At 45.9% G+C, this 8,429-nt stretch overlaps 1 non-coding gene across 1 annotated transcript; it reads left to right on the top strand.

The window, feature by feature from the left end:
- Window positions 1-8,305: 8,305 nt before the first annotated feature.
- Window positions 8,306-8,407, top strand: LOC115069396. The gene has a single exon (XR_003848677.1). It is a non-coding gene; the product is annotated as a small nucleolar RNA U13 (small nucleolar RNA).
- Window positions 8,408-8,429: the final 22 nt, after the last annotated feature.

Raw genomic sequence — 8,429 nt, 5'->3', positions numbered from 1 at the left:
GTGTATTGCCTGCAGGTAGGTAAGTGCACCCATGTCCTGCAATGCCTGCGGAGGACAGAAGAGACTGTCAGATCCCCTGGAACTGGAGTTACAGACAGTTGTTGGCTGCCATGTGGGTGCCAGGATTCGAACCCAGTCTTCTGCAAGAACAGTCATTGTTCTTAACTACTGAGCCACCTCTCCAGCTCACAACAACCTTCTATAATTCCAGTTCTAGGGAATCTGATGCTAAATAAATAAATAAATAAATAAATAACAAATAAATCTTAAAAACCACAACCAAAATCAGGGCTGGGTGTGGTGGCACACACTTTTAATCCCAGCACTTGGGAGACAGGCAGGCAGATCTCTGTGAATTTCAGGCCAGCCTTGTCTGCATAGGGACTTCCAGGCCAGCTGGGCAAAAAGACCAGAAAAACAAAAGACAAAAAACAACAGCCACGCATGATGGTTGGTGGCAAATGCCTTTAATCCTAGCACTCCGGAGGCAGAGGCAGGTAGATCTCTGTGAGATCAAGGCCAGCCTGGTCTCCATTGTGAATCCAGGCCAGCTGGGACTACAGGGAGACCTTGTCTCAAAAAAGACCACACACACAAAAAAAAGACCAATATAAACAAATAAATAATAACATCCACCACAACACTAAACCCATAAATAAAGCAAAGGGATAGCCTCACACTTGCTAAGTAGCCAAAGGTAACCAATTCCGGCTCCTCCAGCTTTCAGCTCCCAAATGCTGGGACCACAGCCACAGGCAACCATGTTTGCTCTTAGTGTTTTGTTTCCTCGAGAAAAGGTGTAGCTCCATAACCTGGGCTGGCCTGGAACCCCCAGCAATCCTTCTGCCACAGTCTGTCAAGTGCTGGGATAATAGGGATGAGTTATCAATGGAGGTATTGATTTATTGATTTATTTAGAAACAGGGTTTGTGTCATTATGTGGTCCAGAGTGGTCTCAAACGTTTTGGTTTTTTAAATTTTATTCATTTATTTCTTTTTATTATATATATATATATATATATATATACCTGTAGCCCCAGCTGTCCTGGAACTCACTATGTAGACGAGGCTGGCCTTGAACTCAGAGATCTTCCTGCCTCTGCCTCTCAAATGTTGGGATTAAAGGCTTGCGCCACCACACCTGGATTATTTCTTTTTATTTTTATGTAAGTGGTATGTCTGCATGTATTTAAGTGCACCCCTGTCCTGCAATGCCCCCCAAAGACAGAAGAGAGTTAGATCCCCTAGAACTGGAGTTATGGATGGTTGTTAGTCACCATGTGGTGCTGGGATTTGAACCCAGTTCCTCTGCAAGAGCAGCCAGTGCTCTTAACTGTTGAGCCATCTCCAGCCATCTCCAGACAGGATCTCCCTGTAGCCCCACCTGGCCTGGAACTCTATGTAGACCAGGCTGGCCTGGATGTCACAGAGATCCACCTGCCTCTGTCTCCAGAGTGCTGTGACTAATGGCCTGTGCCACCTACCACTCCTGGCTTCAAACTTTCTTTTTTTCTTTTCTTTTTTCCCAAGCTTGCTGGGATTATACGCGTGGAGTCCTGTGCGGCAAGCTGCAAATCGGGTTCTAACGGGAGTCATTTAATTGTTTGCTCTGGCTGCCAGCCAGGTATCTTGCTAGTCTGGAGACAGATCCAGGGATATGGACTGGTAGCATTTCCACCAAGTTTCAGTTTTCCTGCCAGATCTTAGCCCTCCACACAGATAGTGGAGCTCAGACAGGAAGGAGAGCAAAGCAGGCCCCAGGCAGGGCTCTGCCAGCCTCATAACTGGAGGATCAGCAGGAAGGACAGAGGAAGCCTAAAGGGCTTGACTCCAGTTCCATCCTTTGCAAACTGACTCAGAGAGGCCTTCCACGCCTCCACCCCAGGGCCCAGTTACCCTGTCAGGATTTCACACCTTTCCCTGTGTCCTGAATGGGAGCAGTCACTTGATAGTAACTGTCCTGAATGTGTCTCAAGCCACTGGCTTGAGTGTGACATCCAAAATGTGTCACTGCTTCTCGGGAGAGCTTAGGACAGGCGCAACGGACAGAAGAGATTCTCACACACGACTGTTTGATTGCATTATGCGTTTACTAGGTCAAAGCATAACAAACACACATCAATACAAACACTCAAAGGGAAACCCGGTCCTCTAGCAGTTAAGAGTCCCAAAGTCTCTTGGAGTACCTTCCAGAGGTTAAGCCTTCAGGCACTCCACGTGGAGAGGTTCTCTAGTCCGCCGTGATCGGTGCACTCTCCCGGCTGAGGAGCTGTCTCTTGCAGGTTCTGATCACGTCTGGTCGTGGCAGACTCCCGTCAGTCTCTGGCTCTCAGGCTGAGGTCCTCGATCAGGTCTCAGGCGAGGCTCCGGTCTGGTCTCGGGCAGAGCTTCAGGTAGCGGTCTCAGGATTTGGGCAATGTGCCGGGATGAGGCCCACGGATTCAGAGTCTCGTGTGGCCAAGCATCAAAAGAATCTTTTTAGCTACCAGATTTTATATATTTCTTTTCTGGCTGAAGTCCTTCTGACTTACGTCAGTAACTTCAGTGTTTTCTTGAGATATGGCTCACACCCTGTGGTCACTTATCACCAACACACAGACACTCAACTCACATAGGTTCTGTTTGGTTGCTAAGTTACAACTTGGCTTCTTATCTACTTATCTACTTCACACAGTGTCACAGCAATGTTCAGTTTGGTTTCAGAGTTTACAGAGTTAATATTCATCTTTAATTTCTGATTTCTAAATTCCTAATAAATTCCTAATATATTCAGTACACCCTGCCCCAGGGATCCCTAAACCCTGTCCAGTCCCAGGAACACTGTTTTTAGCATGCCAGGCAGATCTTCCACCACAGAGCTGGATCTCCAGCCCTCTTTCTCTCAAGATTTTGTTTTGTCTTTTTATCCCCAGTGATATAAGTAAGCATTTATTAGAGAAGATTAGTAAGCGGCACAAAGCAGGTCACAGGATCTGGTAAATTCAGGATCCTCCTAGTCCTGTCTTCTGATTGTTTTTTAAATTTTTTTTTTTTTTTTTCTGGTCTTTTTGAGACAGGGTCTCCCTGTAGCCCCAGCTGTCCTGGAACTCACTATGTAAACCAGGCTGGCTTTGAATTCAGAGATCCGCCTGCCTCTGCCTCCCAAGTGCTGGGACTACAGGCTTGTGCCACTACGCTTGGCCTAAATTTTTTTTTTTTTAACTTGGAACTCACTATGTAGACCAGGTTGGCCTTGAACTCACAGGGATCCATCCAACTGTGTCTGCCTCCCAAGTGCTGGGATTAAAAGCATGCACCACCACATCCTGCTTTAAATTTTGTTATTTTGGTCTTTTGAGACAGGGTCCCTCTGTAGCACCAGATGGCCTGGAACTCACTATGCAGACCAGGCTGGCCTTGAACTCAGAGATCCACCTGCCTCTGCCTCCAGAAAGCTGGGATCTCCTCTGCCTCCCAAGTGCTGGGATTAAAGGTATGCACCACCACAGCCAGCTGCTTGTTTATTTTTGAGACAAGGTTTCACTGTATAGCTCTGGCTGACCTGGAATTCACTCTGTGGACCTGACTGGCCTGGAACTCAGAAACATACCCCTGCCTTTATCTCCTGAGTGTTAGGCCTAAAGACATGTGCCACTACACCAGGCTTTCTTTAGAACAGTTTTGATGTGATGTTAAGGGGCTGTTTCATTTAATAGGATTTTCTTATTACTTGTTCACAGTTGATTTATAGTCGGCTGCCCTTTATGTCCATTTATTTTTCAGTTTTAAAGTATAAAAGTTCATACTATGTTGATCTCTTCCTCTTACTAGTTTTTTTTTTTTTTTTTTGGTCTTTTTGAGAAAGGGTCTCCCTGTAGCCTCTGCCTCCTGAGGGCTGGAATTAAAGATATGCACCATGATGCCTAGCTTAAAATCCTATCAAGTTTGCAGTTTTCACTATTCAATCCAGCAGCCAAATTCTTGACATCGCAGCAATCCAGTCAGGGCAAAATGTCCAGGAAGAAAACTACCAGGTCAAGACAAAGGGTCAGAGATCCACCCAGCAGCTAGAAGCCTTCTTATCCCAGAGACAGCTCATCTTGGTTAGTCCCTGCTCCCCACCCCATCCCCCACAGCTCTGCCCACCTGAGCACCTACAAGACCTTCAGCTATGGCCACTCTGGAGGCTGACTAAATCCTGTTTTTTGTCTCTTTCTGGGTGTGTGGTGGGCATGTGTTGGCTTCAGATTGACCTCAGGAATCTTCCACTCTATTGAGGGGCTTTCAAACCCAGGTGGTCGCCACACTTCAGCAGTTGCTGACCCACCTTCCTCAGGTGTATACCAGCCAAACTAGGGCTCTCCAGGTTATGCCACCCCAGTCCAGGTTCCCAAACCTTTAGGGATGTCCACTTGCTTTCCTTCTCATTTTGCCCCAGAATCACTGGATAGTGAAAGATATTCATGCCAGATATACAGAACAAGGTGTCAAAAAATCAGATAAGTCAGTCACTTAAAGTCACCCAGTGTCTGGCTTCAGATACATCAAATGTCCAAAGTTGGTTCCACAGTGTGGCATAAAAGGGAGTGACCAGTAACTTTAACTCAGGGTCAAGTAGTCCTGAAACTGGTCTCAAATATTCATCTGTAGGGGCTGGAGAGATGGCTCAGTGGTTAAGAACACTGGTTGTTTTTGCAGAAGACCCGGGCTCGAATCCTAGCACCCACATGGCAGCTAACTCCAGTCCCAGGGGATCTGACAGCCTCTTCTGACCTCCGCAGGCTTTGCACAACACAGGTGCACTTACCTACATTCAGGCAATACACGCATACACATAAAATAAAAAATATTCACCTGTCTCCCACATGCTGAGAATACATACATTTCTTACAGCCACGCAGATGCCAGGCAAGCAGCGTTCCCCAGCCCCATGTTTGTGGTAGAAACCATCCAATGCATGCAAATGCACAACAGATGCTATGTGAGGTTTTCTCCACAAAGAACCTAAAACTTCATATCCTTGTGTTCATCATGGGACCCCCTGAGAGCCCCCCACCATTAGGACACCCCTGTAGAGTCCATAGGACTGAGATGTGAAGGAAAGGCTTCCCCCCACCTTCTGAGACTACCACAGCAGTTGCAATAGATAAAACCCCTTCCCTGATCCTCACCTCCCCGTCCCCTCAAAAAAAAAACCCCACCCAACACACCAAGGTGTAGAGACATTTTATTAGAATTTTATTATCATTTATACCACTGGGACTCACAGACTTACAGGGAAAATCCGGAGTAAAAGGCCAGCCTTGGTTTCATAACAAGCTTTAACTGAACCTGTCTCAAATATGCAAGATAAAAGAGCACCCAACACCTAGCTGTTGGGAATAGTGGTTTATGCTCTAATCCCAGCACTTGGGAGGATGAGGCAGGAGGGTCATCAAGTTCAAGGAAGGCTCAGGCTGAGCTACACAGTGAAGACCCAAAAAAAAAAAAAAAAGAAAGAAAAAAAACCCAAATAAAAAAATATAGCCAGGCATGGTGGTACGTGCCTTTAATCGCAGCACTTGGGAGACAAAGGCAGGAGATCTACATGGAGACTCTATAGTTGGCTCAGAGGGGGCTGGCATGCCTGAGCACTGTATCAGTCTCCAGAATCCACACGAAGAGCTCAGACTCAAAAGTTGTTCTCTGATCTCCACATATGTGCCATGGCATGTAGGCACCCTGCCCCTTATACACACACATAAAGTCCATCCTCAAAATCCAGGGGGGTGAGATAGCTCAGTGAGTAGAGGCACGTTCCCACCAGGTGACCAGAGGTCACTCCCTAGAACCTATCAGTGATTCCTAAGTAGTCCTGACCTTCCTGGTGCATGCCCCCCACCCTCAATAATCAATTTTAAAAAATTAAATGTCTATAAACACACCCAAACCACAACAAACAATACTACAAAAACAATCAAGGACTGGAAGATGAAATGCCAGGGTTCCCAGGCTGCTGTTTTCAAAGTGTGACACTCAAAGGGGAAGCACTTTCCCCATGGAAACACAGAAAGTGCTTCTCACTTGAGGGGCACACCAGGACCAGGGCCTCTGGGTTAGGCACATTTTCCTTATTCTTTAGAATAACTGAAAAAAAAAATGGTCCAAGATTCTCAAAAGCCAGGTTGGACAATTTTCTGCGATGGTTTGCCTCAGATTGTGAAGTCCAAGCTGTAGAGGAGTTTTCAAGAGCCACAAAAATCACCTCCCAAGCCAGGCCCCTTCCTCAGAAACAGCCCCAGGCAGCCCTGCACCTTCCAGAGCTGATCCTTCAGTCACTGGCACTCAGCTATGACAGCACTTTCTAACTTACACAACAGAAAGTGCCCCCAAGGCTGAGTGTCACTGACTTAAACTGTTCCTCAAGACTCCAGCACCTGGAATTGCAAAGCAGTTTGGTTAAGACTAAGTCTAAAGAACAGAGAAATTGGGGCTGGAGAGAGGGCTGAGAGGTTAAGAACACTGGCTGTTCTTGCAGAAGACCCTGGTTCAAATCCCAGCACCTACATGGCAGCTAACTCCAGTTCCAGGGGATCCGATGGCCTCTTCTGTCCTCCGAGGGCACTGCACGACACGGGTGCACTTACCTACATGCAGGCAATACACGCATACACATAAAATAAAAATAATAAGATATTTTTAAAAAAAGAGACTCTGCCTCAAATCAAACAGCACCCAAGATGACTCAGAAGGTAAAGGTACTTGCTTGTTGAACTTGAAACATGGAAGGTAGGTGGAGAGCTTCCGCCTGCAGGTTTTCCTTGCAATGGCATAGGTACACCCCACACATACATCGAGGTGTATGGAGAGTCCTGGCAGGTAGAGGCCCCGAGTAAAATTCCCAGATGTAAATACATACAGACAATACACTCATACATATAATAAAAATTTTTTTAAATGCTTAAAAATAAAAAGATTATTTATTTATCAGTCACACTAAGTGTGATGGTGCACACCTTAATTCTAGCACTTCAGAGGCAGAGACAGGGAAATTGCTGTGAGATCAAGGGCAGCCTAGTCTACATAGCAACTTTCAGGCCAGCTGGGGCTACAAGGATTGTCTCTAAAATGAGCCCCCACATGGACCCTGGGAACCAAACCCATGGTCTCTGCAATAGCAGCCCTGAGCTATCTCTTCAAAGACTGGCTTTTCATTTTTTGTTTTTTGTTTGTTTTTTTGCCTCCCGAGCCCCTGGATTAAAGGTGTGTGCCACCACGCCCATCTTCTTTCTTTTTTTTTTTTTTTTTTTGGTCTTTTTGAGATAGGGTCTCCCTCTAGCCCCAGCTGACCTTGAACTCACTATGCAGATCAGACTGGCCTGGAACTCAGAGATCCACCTGTCTATGCCTCCCAAGTGTAGGGATTAAAGGCATGCACCACCATGCCTGGCCAATGGCTGTCTTTAAGAAGAGTTTTTCCTGCTTGTATCCCAAGGAAGCCTACCTCACTTAGCAACTGGAGTGCTGGGATTACAGGCACGTCCTACCCACACCAGTTTACAATTTTTACTTCAGGTATACCTACATACTTACACAGGAATTCTTGTGGGCTGGTGCTCATTAGGTTGAAGGTCACATCTTGAACACAATTGCCAGTAAAGAATGCAAAGTATACTTTTTCCTAAGAATGTAAGAAAGCCATTATATAAAGGGGGAAGACATACTAGTTAAGCAATGTAAAAGCTTAAGACAGGTTCTCAGACAGCCCAGGACTACTTTGAAATCCTGATCCTCCTGAAATTACAAGTAGGAGCCCCAACACTTGGGCCTTTGGGGTGCTGAATTACAAACACGGATTAAGCTTCATTATTTAGATATGGAAAGGCTCCATCTAAGTCATAAATTACAAACACCCTAACTCACTATGAGATGCAGACCATACTCAGCCAGTAATCCTACTGCAATCCGCTATTCCTAGAACTCAGAAGCATGCAAACTGAAACCACAGTTGTGCCCATGGTGGCCCGTTCCAAAGTCAAGGCCTGAGCAAACAGAACCAAATACCCATGGAAACCATTCCCAGGACACAAGGAAAGCCCTGGGCTTGTTAAACAGTATCTGATCCTGTCATAATAAATTCAGTGTAAGAACACAGCATTTAGAGCCAGACAAAAATCAAAGTGATCCCTGGAATCTCAGTTTACAGGGCGGGCAAGATGGCTCAATGGGTAAAAGATGCTTTAGGCAAAGCCTGCTAACCTGTGCCTAATCCCGAAGAGCCATGTGGAATGAACCTCCACACATGAGCCTATACACACACCAACAGATGTAATATTAATTTACAATCATCCTTTTGTGGTTCATAAGCATGGTGATGATTGGGTGTTCATGGGCATGCGTGACATGTGCCGCCCTCAAACCTTGTTACGCACCAGCACATTACACGACGTGGGAAAAAAAAAAATATATAT

Source organism: Nannospalax galili, unplaced genomic scaffold (assembly GCF_000622305.1).
Source record: "Nannospalax galili isolate Female #2095 unplaced genomic scaffold, S.galili_v1.0 scaffold632, whole genome shotgun sequence".
Lineage (NCBI taxonomy): Eukaryota > Metazoa > Chordata > Mammalia > Rodentia > Spalacidae > Nannospalax > Nannospalax galili.
The sequence above is the reverse complement of the archived record's forward strand: the minus strand, read 5'-3'. Positions and strand labels throughout refer to the sequence as shown.